The sequence below is a fragment of the Micromesistius poutassou genome (assembly GCF_964030765.1).
Source record: "Micromesistius poutassou genome assembly, chromosome: 20".
Lineage (NCBI taxonomy): Eukaryota > Metazoa > Chordata > Actinopteri > Gadiformes > Gadidae > Micromesistius > Micromesistius poutassou.
Window position 1 is genome coordinate 2,167,509 of NC_140290.1, and position 15,013 is coordinate 2,182,521.

A 15,013-nucleotide genomic window follows, 5' to 3' on the forward strand; every position below is an offset into this window, starting at 1 on the left:
TAAGATGCCTGTGAAGCGTTTGAGTAGTGTAACATTGCAGAGTGTAATTATCTGGTGTACTCTAGCAAAACTGTCAAGACAGACGAAAGCTACGCGGAATACTGCTGTTTTGGGAAGACCATATTATCGCCAAGGCTCCACCGAGATTTGAACTCGGATCACTGGATTCAAAGTCCAGAGTGCTGACCATTACACCATGGAACCTTCTGCAACTGCACTGAATGAAAGCAGGTTTGCGGGTTGATGGCAACTAAGACCCAAGGACAAAATTATTCACTAGCCTGCCAAGAAAACGGCAAGGTTTAATGGATTTCAATGAGAGTCCTGATGAAATGCAAGAAACGTACGGTGAATCCTTCAAGCCTGCGCACAACATTGAGCAAGAAACTGAGGGCTCGTCCGGGATTTGAACCCGGGACCTCTCGCACCCTAAGCGAGAATCATACCCCTAGACCAACGAACCACAAAATCTTGAGCGATGTCCCGTGATATAGTGTTTCAGAGTTGTCCAAGGCGCTGGATGTGGGCTCCAGTTCAAGGAGGCATTGTTTCAAATCCTTGCAAGGGCAGTCAACCATTTGCATTGAAGCATCATTTTGAAAGGCCATTAAGAGAGGGGCGTATATGTGGTAGTGTGGCCGAGCGGTCCAAGGCGCTGGATTTAGGCTCCAGTCTCTTAGGAGGCGTGGGTTCGAATCCCACCACTGCCAGTCTACAACCTGTATTTGATATGCATTACTCAAATGGCAATACCGTGGACTCACAATGTTTCTATTAAATGCTTAGAATCCCCTCGAGAAAAAGACAACATTCCTTGAAGACGTACACAAGGTCTCATCTCGTTTATCTCTCATTCCCGCCTACCCAATTGGGAGTGAATTATGCAAATGAGAATCAATGCTAGATGATAAGCAGTAGTCAAAGTTGAATAGGTGACTAACCATAATGTGCTCCTAAGGAGTCCAAGTGTACGTTGTGAGCAGGAAGGGCCCTGTATAGCGTTTCGGGTAGTGGGACATTCTAGAGTGTTAGATGTCGTCGAAAGATACGCAGAATACCGTCTGTTTGGGAAGAATGTAAGATCTACAAGGCTCCACCGAGATATGAACTCGGTCCACTGAATTCAAAGTCCAGAGTGCTGACCATTACACCATTCAACCTGCGGTGACATAAATTAATGAATACAACATTGTCCAAAGTGTGGAAAATACATACTCCTCGTTGCATTTCAGCAATGACCTGTCCTGTTGTATTTGCCTCAAGATATATTCCAATATGTCTTATTACCAATGAAAGCAGGGTTGCGGGTTGATGGCAACTAAGACCAAAGACAAAAACTAGCCAAAACCAAAGACAAATACTAGCCTGCCAAGAGTATTTCCTGGTGTAAGGGAATAATATGGGAGTCCCTCAGCATTTCAAGAAAGGTCGGGACAAACCATGGACACAAAGGACTGTGCACAACGTTGAGCATAGAGCTGAGGGCTCGTCCGGGATTTGAACCCGGGACCTCTCGCACCCAAAGCGAGAATCATACCCCTAGACCAACGAGCCACATCTAAAAGGATTGATATGTCAATTTCTGAAATTGGTCAAATTATGAGCAGGGGCGCAAGCGTTTGAGAAAAATTGAAGACGTACAAAAGGTCTCATTTTGTTTATCTTTCACCCCCACTAACCGAATTGGGAGTGAATTATGCAAATGAGAATCAATGCTAGATCATAAGCAGTAGTCGAAGTTGAATAGGTGACTAACCTTAATGTGCGTCTAAGGAGTCTGAGTGTACGTTGTGATCAGTAAGATGCCTGTGAAGCGTTTGAGTAGTGTAACATTGCAGAGTGTAATTATCTGGTGTACTCTAGCAAAACTGTCAAGACAGACGAAAGCTACGCGGAATACTGCTGTATTGGGAAGACCAAATTATCGCCAAGGCTCCACCGAGATTTGAACTCGGATCACTGGATTCAAAGTCCAGAGTGCTGACCATTACACCATGGAACCTTCTGCAACTGCACTGAATGAAAGCAGGTTTGCGGGTTGATGGCAACTAAGACCCAAGGACAAAATTATTCACTAGCCTGCCAAGAAAACGGCAAGGTTTAATGGATTTCAATGAGAGTCCTGATGAAATGCAAGAAACGTACGGTGAATCCTTCAAGCCTGCGCACAACATTGAGCAAGAAACTGAGGGCTCGTCCGGGATTTGAACCCGGGACCTCTCGCACCCTAAGCGAGAATCATACCCCTAGACCAACGAACCACAAAATCTTGAGCGATGTCCCGTGATATAGTGTTTCAGAGTTGTCCAAGGCGCTGGATGTGGGCTCCAGTTCAAGGAGGCATTGTTTCAAATCCTTGCAAGGGCAGTCAACCATTTGCATTGAAGCATCATTTTGAAAGGCCATTAAGAGAGGGGCGTATATGTGGTAGTGTGGCCGAGCGGTCCAAGGCGCTGGATTTAGGCTCCAGTCTCTTAGGAGGCGTGGGTTCGAATCCCACCACTGCCAGTCTACAACCTGTATTTGATATGCATTACTCAAATGGCAATACCGTGGACTCACAATGTTTCTATTAAATGCTTAGAATCCCCTCGAGAAAAAGACAACATTCCTTGAAGACGTACACAAGGTCTCATCTCGTTTATCTCTCATTCCCGCCTACCCAATTGGGAGTGAATTATGCAAATGAGAATCAATGCTAGATGATAAGCAGTAGTCAAAGTTGAATAGGTGACTAACCATAATGTGCTCCTAAGGAGTCCAAGTGTACGTTGTGAGCAGGAAGGGCCCTGTATAGCGTTTCGGGTAGTGGGACATTCTAGAGTGTTAGATGTCGTCGAAAGATACGCAGAATACCGTCTGTTTGGGAAGAATGTAAGATCTACAAGGCTCCACCGAGATATGAAATCGGTCCACTGAATTCAAAGTCCAGAGTGCTGACCATTACACCATTCAACCTGCGGTGACATAAATTAATGAATACAACATTGTCCAAAGTGTGGAAAATACATACTCCTCGTTGCATTTCAGCAATGACCTGTCCTGTTGTATTTGCCTCAAGATATATTCCAATATGTCTTATTACCAATGAAAGCAGGGTTGCGGGTTGATGGCAACTAAGACCAAAGACAAAAACTAGCCAAAACCAAAGACAAATACTAGCCTGCCAAGAGTATTTCCTGGTGTAAGGGAATAATATGGGAGTCCCTCAGCATTTCAAGAAAGGTCGGGACAAACCATGGACACAAAGGACTGTGCACAACGTTGAGCATAGAGCTGAGGGCTCGTCCGGGATTTGAACCCGGGACCTCTCGCACCCAAAGCGAGAATCATACCCCTAGACCAACGAGCCACATCTAAAAGGATTGATATGTCAATTTCTGAAATTGGTCAAATTATGAGCAGGGGCGCAAGCGTTTGAGAAAAATTGAAGACGTACAAAAGGTCTCATTTTGTTTATCTTTCACCCCCACTAACCGAATTGGGAGTGAATTATGCAAATGAGAATCAATGCTAGATCATAAGCAGTAGTCGAAGTTGAATAGGTGACTAACCTTAATGTGCGTCTAAGGAGTCTGAGTGTACGTTGTGATCAGTAAGATGCCTGTGAAGCGTTTGAGTAGTGTAACATTGCAGAGTGTAATTATCTGGTGTACTCTAGCAAAACTGTCAAGACAGACGAAAGCTACGCGGAATACTGCTGTTTTGGGAAGACCAAATTATCGCCAAGGCTCCACCGAGATTTGAACTCGGATCACTGGATTCAAAGTCCAGAGTGCTGACCATTACACCATGGAACCTTCAGCAACTGCACTGAATGAAAGCAGGTTTGCGGGTTGATGGCAACTAAGACCCAAGGACAAAATTATTCACTAGCCTGCCAAGAAAACGGCAAGGTTTAATGGATTTCAATGAGAGTCCTGATGAAATGCAAGAAACGTACGGTGAATCCTTCAAGCCTGCGCACAACATTGAGCAAGAAACTGAGGGCTCGTCCGGGATTTGAACCCGGGACCTCTCGCACCCTAAGCGAGAATCATACCCCTAGACCAACGAACCACAAAATCTTGAGCGATGTCCCGTGATATAGTGTTTCAGAGTTGTCCAAGGCGCTGGATGTGGGCTCCAGTTCAAGGAGGCATTGTTTCAAATCCTTGCAAGGGCAGTCAACCATTTGCATTGAAGCATCATTTTGAAAGGCCATTAAGAGAGGGGCGTATATGTGGTAGTGTGGCCGAGCGGTCCAAGGCGCTGGATTTAGGCTCCAGTCTCTTAGGAGGCGTGGGTTCGAATCCCACCACTGCCAGTCTACAACCTGTATTTGATATGCATTACTCAAATGGCAATACCGTGGACTCACAATGTTTCTATTAAATGCTTAGAATCCCCTCGAGAAAAAGACAACATTCCTTGAAGACGTACACAAGGTCTCATCTCGTTTATCTCTCATTCCCGCCTACCCAATTGGGAGTGAATTATGCAAATGAGAATCAATGCTAGATGATAAGCAGTAGTCAAAGTTGAATAGGTGACTAACCATAATGTGCTCCTAAGGAGTCCAAGTGTACGTTGTGAGCAGGAAGGGCCCTGTATAGCGTTTCGGGTAGTGGGACATTCTAGAGTGTTAGATGTCGTCGAAAGATACGCAGAATACCGTCTGTTTGGGAAGAATGTAAGATCTACAAGGCTCCACCGAGATATGAACTCGGTCCACTGAATTCAAAGTCCAGAGTGCTGACCATTACACCATTCAACCTGCGGTGACATAAATTAATGAATACAACATTGTCCAAAGTGTGGAAAATACATACTCCTCGTTGCATTTCAGCAATGACCTGTCCTGTTGTATTTGCCTCAAGATATATTCCAATATGTCTTATTACCAATGAAAGCAGGGTTGCGGGTTGATGGCAACTAAGACCAAAGACAAAAACTAGCCAAAACCAAAGACAAATACTAGCCTGCCAAGAGTATTTCCTGGTGTAAGGGAATAATATGGGAGTCCCTCAGCATTTCAAGAAAGGTCGGGACAAACCATGGACACAAAGGACTGTGCACAACGTTGAGCATAGAGCTGAGGGCTCGTCCGGGATTTGAACCCGGGACCTCTCGCACCCAAAGCGAGAATCATACCCCTAGACCAACGAGCCACATCTAAAAGGATTGATATGTCAATTTCTGAAATTGGTCAAATTATGAGCAGGGGCGCAAGCGTTTGAGAAAAATTGAAGACGTACAAAAGGTCTCATTTTGTTTATCTTTCACCCCCACTAACCGAATTGGGAGTGAATTATGCAAATGAGAATCAATGCTAGATCATAAGCAGTAGTCGAAGTTGAATAGGTGACTAACCTTAATGTGCGTCTAAGGAGTCTGAGTGTACGTTGTGATCAGTAAGATGCCTGTGAAGCGTTTGAGTAGTGTAACATTGCAGAGTGTAATTATCTGGTGTACTCTAGCAAAACTGTCAAGACAGACGAAAGCTACGCGGAATACTGCTGTTTTGGGAAGACCATATTATCGCCAAGGCTCCACCGAGATTTGAACTCGGATCACTGGATTCAAAGTCCAGAGTGCTGACCATTACACCATGGAACCTTCTGCAACTGCACTGAATGAAAGCAGGTTTGCGGGTTGATGGCAACTAAGACCCAAGGACAAAATTATTCACTAGCCTGCCAAGAAAACGGCAAGGTTTAATGGATTTCAATGAGAGTCCTGATGAAATGCAAGAAACGTACGGTGAATCCTTCAAGCCTGCGCACAACATTGAGCAAGAAACTGAGGGCTCGTCCGGGATTTGAACCCGGGACCTCTCGCACCCTAAGCGAGAATCATACCCCTAGACCAACGAACCACAAAATCTTGAGCGATGTCCCGTGATATAGTGTTTCAGAGTTGTCCAAGGCGCTGGATGTGGGCTCCAGTTCAAGGAGGCATTGTTTCAAATCCTTGCAAGGGCAGTCAACCATTTGCATTGAAGCATCATTTTGAAAGGCCATTAAGAGAGGGGCGTATATGTGGTAGTGTGGCCGAGCGGTCCAAGGCGCTGGATTTAGGCTCCAGTCTCTTAGGAGGCGTGGGTTCGAATCCCACCACTGCCAGTCTACAACCTGTATTTGATATGCATTACTCAAATGGCAATACCGTGGACTCACAATGTTTCTATTAAATGCTTAGAATCCCCTCGAGAAAAAGACAACATTCCTTGAAGACGTACACAAGGTCTCATCTCGTTTATCTCTCATTCCCGCCTACCCAATTGGGAGTGAATTATGCAAATGAGAATCAATGCTAGATGATAAGCAGTAGTCAAAGTTGAATAGGTGACTAACCATAATGTGCTCCTAAGGAGTCCAAGTGTACGTTGTGAGCAGGAAGGGCCCTGTATAGCGTTTCGGGTAGTGGGACATTCTAGAGTGTTAGATGTCGTCGAAAGATACGCAGAATACCGTCTGTTTGGGAAGAATGTAAGATCTACAAGGCTCCACCGAGATATGAACTCGGTCCACTGAATTCAAAGTCCAGAGTGCTGACCATTACACCATTCAACCTGCGGTGACATAAATTAATGAATACAACATTGTCCAAAGTGTGGAAAATACATACTCCTCGTTGCATTTCAGCAATGACCTGTCCTGTTGTATTTGCCTCAAGATATATTCCAATATGTCTTATTACCAATGAAAGCAGGGTTGCGGGTTGATGGCAACTAAGACCAAAGACAAAAACTAGCCAAAACCAAAGACAAATTTGAACCCGGGACCTCTCGCACCCAAAGCGAGAATCATACCCCTAGGCCAACGAGCCACATCTAAAAGGATTGATATGTCAATTTCTGAAATTGGTCAAATGATGAGCAGGGGCGCAAGCGTTTGAGAAAAATTGAAGACGTACAAAAGGTCTCATTTTGTTTATCTTTCACCCCCACTAACCGAATTGGGAGTGAATTATGCAAATGAGAATCAATGCTAGATCATAAGCAGTAGTCGAAGTTGAATAGGTGACTAACCTTAACATGCGTCTAAGGAGTCTGAGTGTACGTTGTGATCAGTAAGATGCCTGTGAAGCGTTTGAGTAGTGTAACATTGCAGAGTGTAATTATCTGGTGTACTCTAGCAAAACTGTCAAGACAGACGAAAGCTACTCGGAATACTGCTGTTTTGGGAAGACCGTATTATCGCCAAGGCTCCACCGAGATTTGAACTCGGATCACTGGATTCAAAGTCCAGAGTGCTGACCATTACACCATGGAACCTTCTGCAACTGCACTGAATGAAAGCAGGTTTGCGGGTTGATGGCAACTAAGACCCAAGGACAAAATTATTCACTAGCCTGCCAAGAAAACGGCAAGGTTTAATGGATTTCAATGAGAGTCCTGATGAAATGCAAGAAACGTACGGTGAATCCTTCAAGCCTGCGCACAACATTGAGCAAGATACTGAGGGCTCGTCCGGGATTTGAACCCGGGACCTCTCGCACCCTAAGCGAGAATCATACCCCTAGTCCAACGAGCCACAAAATCTTGAGAGATGTCCCGTGATATAGTGTTTCAGAGTTGTCCAAGGCGCTGGATGTGGGCTCCAGTTCAAGGAGGCATTGTTTCAAATCCTTGCAAGGGCAGTCAACCATTTGCATTGAAGCATCATTTTGAAAGGCCATTAAGAGAGGGTCGTCTATGTGGTAGTGTGGCCGAGCGGTCCAAGGCGCTGGATTTAGGCTCCAGTCTCTTAGGAGGCGTGGGTTCGAATCCCACCACTGCCAGTCTACAAACTGTATTTGATGAGCATTTTGAAATGCATTTCTCAAATGGCAATACCGTGGACTCACAATGTTTCTCTTAAATGCTTAGAATCCCCTCGAGAAAAAGACAACATTCCTTGAAGACGTACACAAGGTCTCATCTCGTTTATCTCTCATTCCCGCCTACCCAATTGGGAGTGAATTATGCAAATGAGAATCAATGCTAGATGATAAGCAGTAGTCAAAGTTGAATAGGTGACTAACCATAATGTGCTCCTAAGGAGTCCAAGTGTACGTTGTGAGCAGGAAGGGCCCTGTATAGCGTTTCGGGTAGTGGGACATTCTAGAGTGTTAGATGTCGTCGAAAGATACGCAGAATACCGTCTGTTTGGGAAGAATGTAAGATCTACAAGGCTCCACCGAGATATGAACTCGGTCCACTGAATTCAAAGTCCAGAGTGCTGACCATTACACCATTCAACCTGCGGTGACATAAATTAATGAATACAACATTGTCCAAAGTGTGGAAAATACATACTCCTCGTTGCATTTCAGCAATGACCTGTCCTGTTGTATTTGCCTCAAGATATATTCCAATATGTCTTATTACCAATGAAAGCAGGGTTGCGGGTTGATGGCAACTAAGACCAAAGACAAAAACTAGCCAAAACCAAAGACAAATACTAGCCTGCCAAGAGTATTTCCTGGTGTAAGGGAATAATATGGGAGTCCCTCAGCATTTCAAGAAAGGTCGGGACAAACCATGGACACAAAGGACTGTGCACAACGTTGAGCATAGAGCTGAGGGCTCATCCGGGATTTGAACCCGGGACCTCTCGCACCCAAAGGGAGAATCATACCCCTAGGCCAACGAGCCACATCTAAAAGGATTGATATGTCAATTTCTGAAATTGGTCAAATGATGAGCAGGGGCGCAAGCGTTTGAGAAAAATTGAAGACGTACAAAAGGTCTCATTTTGTTTATCTTTCACCCCCACTAACCGAATTGGGAGTGAATTATGCAAATGAGAATCAATGCTAGATCATAAGCAGTAGTCGAAGTTGAATAGGTGACTAACCTTAATGTGCGTCTAAGGAGTCTGAGTGTACGTTGTGATCAGTAAGATGCCTGTGAAGCGTTTGAGTAGTGTAACATTGCAGAGTGTAATTATCTGGTGTACTCTAGCAAAACTGTCAAGACAGACGAAAGCTACTCGGAATACTGCTGTTTTGGGAAGACCGTATTATCGCCAAGGCTCCACCGAGATTTGAACTCGGATCACTGGATTCAAAGTCCAGAGTGCTGACCATTACACCATGGAACCTTCTGCAACTGCACTGAATGAAAGCAGGTTTGCGGGTTGATGGCAACTAAGACCCAAGGACAAAATTATTCACTAGCCTGCCAAGAAAACGGCAAGGTTTAATGGATTTCAATGAGAGTCCTGATGAAATGCAAGAAACGTACGGTGAATCCTTCAAGCCTGCGCACAACATTGAGCAAGATACTGAGGGCTTGTCCGGGATTTGAACCCGGGACCTCTCGCACCCTAAGCGAGAATCATACCCCTAGACCAACGAGCCACAAAATCTTGAGGGATGTCCCGTGATATAGTGTTTCAGAGTTGTCCAAGGCGCTGGATGTGGGCTCCAGTTCAAGGAGGCATTGTTTCAAATCCTTGCAAGGGCAGTCAACCATTTGCATTGAAGCATCATTTTGAAAGGCCATTAAGAGAGGGTCGTCTATGTGGTAGTGTGGCCGAGCGGTCAAAGGCGCTGGATTTAGGCTCCAGTCTCTTAGGAGGCGTGGGTTCGAATCCCACCACTGCCAGTCTACAAACTGTATTTGATGAGCATTTTGAAATGCATTTCTCAAATGGCAATACCGTGGACTCACAATGTTTCTCTTAAATGCTTAGAATCCCCTCGAGAAAAAGACAACATTCCTTGAAGACGTACACAAGGTCTCATCTCGTTTATCTCTCATTCCCGCCTACCCAATTGGGAGTGAATTATGCAAATGAGAATCAATGCTAGATGATAAGCAGTAGTCAAAGTTGAATAGGTGACTAACCATAATGTGCTCCTAAGGAGTCCAAGTGTACGTTGTGAGCAGGAAGGTCCCTGTATAGCGTTTCGGGTAGTGGGACATTCTAGAGTGTTAGATGTCGTCGAAAGATACGCAGAATACCGTCTGTTTGGGAAGAATGTAAGATCTACAAGGCTCCACCGAGATATGAACTCGGTCCACTGAATTCAAAGTCCAGAGTGCTGACCATTACACCATACAACCTGCGGTGACATAAAATAATGAATACAACATTGTCCAAAGTGTGGAAAATACATACTCCTCGTTGCATTTCAGCAATGACCTGTCCTGTTGTATTTGCCTCAAGATATATTCCAATATGTCTTATTACCAATGAAAGCAGGGTTGCGGGTTGATGGCAACTAAGACCAAAGACAAAAACTAGCCAAAACCAAAGACAAATACTAGCCTGCCAAGAGTATTTCCTGGTGTAAGGGAATAATATGGGAGTCCCTCAGCATTTCAAGAAAGGTCGGGACAAACCATGGACACAAAGGACTGTGCACAACGTTGAGCATAGAGCTGAGGGCTCGTCCGGGATTTGAACCCGGGACCTCTCGCACCCAAAGCGAGAATCATACCCCTAGGCCAACGAGCCACATCTAAAAGGATTGATATGTCATTTTCTGAAATTGGTCAAATGATGAGCAGGGGCGCAAGCGTTTGAGAAAAATTGAAGACGTACAAAAGGTCTCATTTTGTTTATCTTTCACCCCCACTAACCGAATTGGGAGTGAATTATGCAAATGAGAATCAATGCTAGATCATAAGCAGTAGTCGAAGTTGAATAGGTGACTAACCTTAATGTGCGTCTAAGGAGTCTGAGTGTACGTTGTGATCAGTAAGATGCCTGTGAAGCGTTTGAGTAGTGTAACATTGCAGAGTGTAATTATCTGGTGTACTCTAGCAAAACTGTCAAGACAGACGAAAGCTACTCGGAATACTGCTGTTTTGGGAAGACCGTATTATCGCCAAGGCTCCACCGAGATTTGAACTCGGATCACTGGATTCAAAGTCCAGAGTGCTGACCATTACACCATGGAACCTTCTGCAACTGCACTGAATGAAAGCAGGTTTGCGGGTTGATGGCAACTAAGACCCAAGGACAAAATTATTCACTAGCCTGCCAAGAAAAAGGCAAGGTTTAATGGATTTCAATGAGAGTCCTGATGAAATGCAAGAAACGTACGGTGAATCCTTCAAGCCTGCGCACAACATTGAGCAAGATACTGAGGGCTCGTCCAGGATTTGAACCCGGGACCTCTCGCACCCTAAGCGAGAATCATACCCCTAGACCAACGAGCCACAAAATCTTGAGAGATGTCCCGTGATATAGTGTTTCAGAGTTGTCCAAGGCGCTGGATGTGGGCTCCAGTTCAAGGAGGCATTGTTTCAAATCCTTGCAAGGGCAGTCAACCATTTGCATTGAAGCATCATTTTGAAAGGCCATTAAGAGAGGGTCGTCTATGTGGTAGTCTGGACGAGCGGTCCAAGGCGCTGGATTTAGGCTCCAGTCTCTTAGGAGGCGTGGGTTCGAATCCCACCACTGCCAGTCTACAAACTGTATTTGATGAGCATTTTGAAATGCATTTCTCAAATGGCAATACCGTGGACTCACAATGTTTCTCTTAAATGCTTAGAATCCCCTCGAGAAAAAGACAACATTCCTTGAAGACGTACACAAGGTCTCATCTCGTTTATCTCTCATTCCCGCCTACCCAATTGGGAGTGAATTATGCAAATGAGAATCAATGCTAGATGATAAGCAGTAGTCAAAGTTGAATAGGTGACTAACCATAATGTGCTCCTAAGGAGTCCAAGTGTACGTTGTGAGCAGGAAGGTCCCTGTATAGCGTTTCGGGTAGTGGGACATTCTAGAGTGTTAGATGTCGTCGAAAGATACGCAGAATACCGTCTGTTTGGGAAGAATGTAAGATCTACAAGGCTCCACCGAGATATGAACTCGGTCCACTGAATTCAAAGTCCAGAGTGCTGACCATTACACCATACAACCTGCGGTGACATAAATTAATGAATACAACATTGTCCAAAGTGTGGAAAATACATACTCCTCGTTGCATTTCAGCAATGACCTGTCCTGTTGTATTTGCCTCAAGATATATTCCAATATGTCTTATTACCAATGAAAGCAGGGTTGCGGGTTGATGGCAACTAAGACCAAAGTCAAAAACTAGCCAAAACCAAAGACAAATACTAGCCTGCCAAGAGTATTTCCTGGTGTAAGGGAATAATATGGGAGTCCCTCAGCATTTCAAGAAAGGTCGGGACAAACCATGGACACAAAGGACTGTGCACAACGTTGAGCATAGAGCTGAGGGCTCGTCCGGGATTTGAACCCGGGACCTCTCGCACCCAAAGCGAGAATCATACCCCTAGACCAACGAGCCACAGCTAAAAGGATTGATATGTCAATTTCTGAAATTGGTCAAATGATGAGCAGGGGCGCAAGCGTTTGAGAAAAATTGAAGACGTACAAAAGGTCTCATTTTGTTTATCTTTCACCCCCACTAACCGAATTGGGAGTGAATTATGCAAATGAGAATCAATGCTAGATCATAAGCAGTAGTCGAAGTTGAATAGGCCACTAACCTTAATGTGCGTCTAAGGAGTCTGAGTGTACGTTGTGATCAGTAAGATGCCTGTGAAGCGTTTGAGTAGTGTAACATTGCAGAGTGTAATTATCTGGTGTACTCTAGCAAAACTGTCAAGACAGACGAAAGCTACTCGGAATACTGCTGTTTTGGGAAGACCATATTAACGCCAATGCTCCACCGAGATTTGAACTCGGATCACTGGATTCAAAGTCCAGAGTGCTGACCATTACACCATGGAACCTTCCGTAACTACACTGAATGAAAGCAGGTTTGCGGGTTGATGGCAACTAAGACCCAAGGACAAAATGATTCACTAGCCTGCCAAGAAAACGGCCAGGTTTAATGGATTTCAATGAGAGTCCTGATGAAATGCAAGAAACGTACGGTGAATCTTTCAAGCCTGCGCACAACATTGAGCAAGAAACTGAGGGCTCGTCCGGGATTTGATCCCGGGACCTCCCGCACCCTAAGCGAGAATCATACCCCTAGACAAACGAACCACAAAATCTTGAGAGATGTCCCGTGATATAGTGTTTCAGAGTTGTCCAAGGCGCTGGATGTGGGCTCCAGTTCAAGGAGGCATTGTTTCAAATCCTTGCAAGGGCAGTCAACCATTTGCTCCTAAGGAGTCCAAGTGTACGTTGTGAGCAGGAAGATCCCTGTATAGCGTTTGGGTAGTGGGACATTCTAGAGTGTTAGATGTTGTCGAAAGATACGCAGAATACCGTCTGTTTGGGAAGAATGTAAGATCTACAAGGCTCCACCGAGATATGAACTCGGTCCACTGAAATCAAAGTCCAGAGTGCTGACCATTACACCAATCAACCTGCGGTGACATAAATTAATGAATACAACATTGTCCAAAGTGTGGAAAATACATACTCCTCGTTGCATTTCAGCAATGACCTGTCCTGTTGTATTTGCCTCAAGATATATTCCAATATGTCTTATTACCAATGAAAGCAGGGTTGCGGGTTGATGGCAACTAAGACCAAAGACAAAAACTAGCCAAAACCAAAGACAAATACTAGCCTGCCAAGAGTATTTCCTGGTGTAAGGGAATAATATGGGAGTCCCTCAGCATTTCAAGAAAGGTCGGGACAAACCATGGACACAAAGGACTGTGCACAACGTTGAGCATAGAGCTGAGGGCTCGTCCGGGATTTGAACCCGGGACCTCTCGCACCCAAAGCGAGAATCATACCCCTAGACCAACGAGCCACAGCTAAAAGGATTGATATGTCAATTTCTGAAATTGGTCAAATGATGAGCAGGGGCGCAAGCGTTTGAGAAAAATTGAAGACGTACAAAAGGTCTCATTTTGTTTATCTTTCACCCCCACTAACCGAATTGGGAGTGAATTATGCAAATGAGAATCAATGCTAGATCATAAGCAGTAGTCGAAGTTGAATAGGCCACTAACCTTAATGTGCGTCTAAGGAGTCTGAGTGTACGTTGTGATCAGTAAGATGCCTGTGAAGCGTTTGAGTAGTGTAACATTGCAGAGTGTAATTATCTGGTGTACTCTAGCAAAACTGTCAAGACAGACGAAAGCTACTCGGAATACTGCTGTTTTGTGAAGACCATATTAACGCCAAGGCTCCACCGAGATTTGAACTCGGATCACTGGATTCAAAGTCCAGAGTGCTGACCATTACACCATGGAACCTTCCGTAACTACACTGAATGAAAGCAGGTTTGCGGGTTGATGGCAACTAAGACCCAAGGACAAAATGATTCACTAGCCTGCCAAGAAAACGGCCAGGTTTAATGGATTTCAATGAGAGTCCTGATGAAATGCAAGAAACGTACGGTGAATCTTTCAAGCCTGCGCACAACATTGAGCAAGAAACTGAGGGCTCGTCCGGGATTTGATCCCGGGACCTCCCGCACCCTAAGCGAGAATCATACCCCTAGACAAACGAACCACAAAATCTTGAGAGATGTCCCGTGATATAGTGTTTCAGAGTTGTCCAAGGCGCTGGATGTGGGCTCGCCTCCTTGGACTGGAGCCTAAATCCAGCACCCTGGACAACTCGGCAACACTATATCACAGGGCATCTGTAACTATTTTTGCCTTACAAAATAAGACTTTAATGCAGTCGGAATGAAGAATGAACATTTTAAGTTGGTAGCAATGAGTTGGACGAGCCCTCAGTTGTGTGCGTAATTGTGCACGGTCGACCGTTCATGAAATCCTGTCGAAATCCCAGTGAAGAATCATTGTCTTAATTGACACATCAGTTCACTGTTTTGTGGCTTGTTGGTCTAGGGGTATGATTCTCGCTTAGGGTGCGAGAGGTCCCGGGTTCAAATCCCGGACGAGCCCTCAGCGACTTGCTCAATGTTGTGCACAGTCTTGAAGGTTTCACCCGATGTTCCTTGAAATGCTATCAGACTCTCATCGTAAGATTCTTGGCGGCCTAGTGAATATTTTTGTCTTTGGTCTTAGTTGCCATCAACCCGCAAACCTGCTTTCATTGGAAATAAAACATTGGAAGATATCTTGAGGCAAATACAACAGGACAGGTCATTGCTGAAATGCAATAAGCAGTATATGTTTTTC

The 15,013-nt window shown here is 44.8% G+C and overlaps 30 non-coding genes across 30 annotated transcripts; 8 read left to right on the plus strand and 22 right to left on the minus strand.

The window, feature by feature from the left end:
- Window positions 1-132: 132 nt before the first annotated feature.
- AC3HAE_035554 (transfer RNA glutamine (anticodon UUG)) lies at window positions 133-204 on the minus strand. The gene has a single exon. It is a non-coding gene; the product is annotated as a tRNA-Gln (tRNA).
- A 187-nt stretch (window positions 205-391) lies between these two features.
- Window positions 392-463, minus strand: AC3HAE_035555 (transfer RNA proline (anticodon AGG)). Its single transcript has one exon. It is a non-coding gene; the product is annotated as a tRNA-Pro (tRNA).
- A 165-nt stretch (window positions 464-628) lies between these two features.
- AC3HAE_036035 (transfer RNA leucine (anticodon UAG)) lies at window positions 629-710 on the plus strand. The gene has a single exon. It is a non-coding gene; the product is annotated as a tRNA-Leu (tRNA).
- Window positions 711-1,482: 772 nt separating this feature from the next.
- AC3HAE_035556 (transfer RNA proline (anticodon UGG)) lies at window positions 1,483-1,554 on the minus strand. Its single transcript has one exon. It is a non-coding gene; the product is annotated as a tRNA-Pro (tRNA).
- Window positions 1,555-1,930: 376 nt separating this feature from the next.
- On the minus strand, window positions 1,931-2,002 carry AC3HAE_035557 (transfer RNA glutamine (anticodon UUG)). Its single transcript has one exon. It is a non-coding gene; the product is annotated as a tRNA-Gln (tRNA).
- Window positions 2,003-2,189: 187 nt separating this feature from the next.
- AC3HAE_035558 (transfer RNA proline (anticodon AGG)) lies at window positions 2,190-2,261 on the minus strand. Its single transcript has one exon. It is a non-coding gene; the product is annotated as a tRNA-Pro (tRNA).
- A 165-nt stretch (window positions 2,262-2,426) lies between these two features.
- On the plus strand, window positions 2,427-2,508 carry AC3HAE_036047 (transfer RNA leucine (anticodon UAG)). Its single transcript has one exon. It is a non-coding gene; the product is annotated as a tRNA-Leu (tRNA).
- A 772-nt stretch (window positions 2,509-3,280) lies between these two features.
- AC3HAE_035560 (transfer RNA proline (anticodon UGG)) lies at window positions 3,281-3,352 on the minus strand. Its single transcript has one exon. It is a non-coding gene; the product is annotated as a tRNA-Pro (tRNA).
- A 376-nt stretch (window positions 3,353-3,728) lies between these two features.
- AC3HAE_035561 (transfer RNA glutamine (anticodon UUG)) lies at window positions 3,729-3,800 on the minus strand. The gene has a single exon. It is a non-coding gene; the product is annotated as a tRNA-Gln (tRNA).
- Window positions 3,801-3,987: 187 nt separating this feature from the next.
- On the minus strand, window positions 3,988-4,059 carry AC3HAE_035562 (transfer RNA proline (anticodon AGG)). The gene has a single exon. It is a non-coding gene; the product is annotated as a tRNA-Pro (tRNA).
- A 165-nt stretch (window positions 4,060-4,224) lies between these two features.
- On the plus strand, window positions 4,225-4,306 carry AC3HAE_036060 (transfer RNA leucine (anticodon UAG)). The gene has a single exon. It is a non-coding gene; the product is annotated as a tRNA-Leu (tRNA).
- Window positions 4,307-5,078: 772 nt separating this feature from the next.
- Window positions 5,079-5,150, minus strand: AC3HAE_035564 (transfer RNA proline (anticodon UGG)). Its single transcript has one exon. It is a non-coding gene; the product is annotated as a tRNA-Pro (tRNA).
- Window positions 5,151-5,526: 376 nt separating this feature from the next.
- AC3HAE_035565 (transfer RNA glutamine (anticodon UUG)) lies at window positions 5,527-5,598 on the minus strand. Its single transcript has one exon. It is a non-coding gene; the product is annotated as a tRNA-Gln (tRNA).
- Window positions 5,599-5,785: 187 nt separating this feature from the next.
- AC3HAE_035567 (transfer RNA proline (anticodon AGG)) lies at window positions 5,786-5,857 on the minus strand. The gene has a single exon. It is a non-coding gene; the product is annotated as a tRNA-Pro (tRNA).
- A 165-nt stretch (window positions 5,858-6,022) lies between these two features.
- On the plus strand, window positions 6,023-6,104 carry AC3HAE_036072 (transfer RNA leucine (anticodon UAG)). Its single transcript has one exon. It is a non-coding gene; the product is annotated as a tRNA-Leu (tRNA).
- A 1,082-nt stretch (window positions 6,105-7,186) lies between these two features.
- Window positions 7,187-7,258, minus strand: AC3HAE_035568 (transfer RNA glutamine (anticodon UUG)). Its single transcript has one exon. It is a non-coding gene; the product is annotated as a tRNA-Gln (tRNA).
- A 187-nt stretch (window positions 7,259-7,445) lies between these two features.
- On the minus strand, window positions 7,446-7,517 carry AC3HAE_035569 (transfer RNA proline (anticodon AGG)). The gene has a single exon. It is a non-coding gene; the product is annotated as a tRNA-Pro (tRNA).
- Window positions 7,518-7,682: 165 nt separating this feature from the next.
- AC3HAE_036086 (transfer RNA leucine (anticodon UAG)) lies at window positions 7,683-7,764 on the plus strand. The gene has a single exon. It is a non-coding gene; the product is annotated as a tRNA-Leu (tRNA).
- Window positions 7,765-8,996: 1,232 nt separating this feature from the next.
- On the minus strand, window positions 8,997-9,068 carry AC3HAE_035570 (transfer RNA glutamine (anticodon UUG)). The gene has a single exon. It is a non-coding gene; the product is annotated as a tRNA-Gln (tRNA).
- A 187-nt stretch (window positions 9,069-9,255) lies between these two features.
- Window positions 9,256-9,327, minus strand: AC3HAE_035571 (transfer RNA proline (anticodon AGG)). Its single transcript has one exon. It is a non-coding gene; the product is annotated as a tRNA-Pro (tRNA).
- Window positions 9,328-9,492: 165 nt separating this feature from the next.
- Window positions 9,493-9,574, plus strand: AC3HAE_036098 (transfer RNA leucine (anticodon UAG)). Its single transcript has one exon. It is a non-coding gene; the product is annotated as a tRNA-Leu (tRNA).
- Window positions 9,575-10,358: 784 nt separating this feature from the next.
- AC3HAE_035573 (transfer RNA proline (anticodon UGG)) lies at window positions 10,359-10,430 on the minus strand. The gene has a single exon. It is a non-coding gene; the product is annotated as a tRNA-Pro (tRNA).
- A 376-nt stretch (window positions 10,431-10,806) lies between these two features.
- AC3HAE_035575 (transfer RNA glutamine (anticodon UUG)) lies at window positions 10,807-10,878 on the minus strand. The gene has a single exon. It is a non-coding gene; the product is annotated as a tRNA-Gln (tRNA).
- A 187-nt stretch (window positions 10,879-11,065) lies between these two features.
- AC3HAE_035576 (transfer RNA proline (anticodon AGG)) lies at window positions 11,066-11,137 on the minus strand. Its single transcript has one exon. It is a non-coding gene; the product is annotated as a tRNA-Pro (tRNA).
- Window positions 11,138-11,302: 165 nt separating this feature from the next.
- AC3HAE_036110 (transfer RNA leucine (anticodon UAG)) lies at window positions 11,303-11,384 on the plus strand. Its single transcript has one exon. It is a non-coding gene; the product is annotated as a tRNA-Leu (tRNA).
- Window positions 11,385-12,168: 784 nt separating this feature from the next.
- On the minus strand, window positions 12,169-12,240 carry AC3HAE_035577 (transfer RNA proline (anticodon UGG)). Its single transcript has one exon. It is a non-coding gene; the product is annotated as a tRNA-Pro (tRNA).
- Window positions 12,241-12,616: 376 nt separating this feature from the next.
- Window positions 12,617-12,688, minus strand: AC3HAE_035578 (transfer RNA glutamine (anticodon UUG)). The gene has a single exon. It is a non-coding gene; the product is annotated as a tRNA-Gln (tRNA).
- Window positions 12,689-13,596: 908 nt separating this feature from the next.
- On the minus strand, window positions 13,597-13,668 carry AC3HAE_035579 (transfer RNA proline (anticodon UGG)). Its single transcript has one exon. It is a non-coding gene; the product is annotated as a tRNA-Pro (tRNA).
- A 376-nt stretch (window positions 13,669-14,044) lies between these two features.
- On the minus strand, window positions 14,045-14,116 carry AC3HAE_035580 (transfer RNA glutamine (anticodon UUG)). Its single transcript has one exon. It is a non-coding gene; the product is annotated as a tRNA-Gln (tRNA).
- A 588-nt stretch (window positions 14,117-14,704) lies between these two features.
- On the plus strand, window positions 14,705-14,776 carry AC3HAE_036122 (transfer RNA proline (anticodon AGG)). The gene has a single exon. It is a non-coding gene; the product is annotated as a tRNA-Pro (tRNA).
- The last annotated feature ends 237 nt before the right edge of the window (window positions 14,777-15,013 follow it).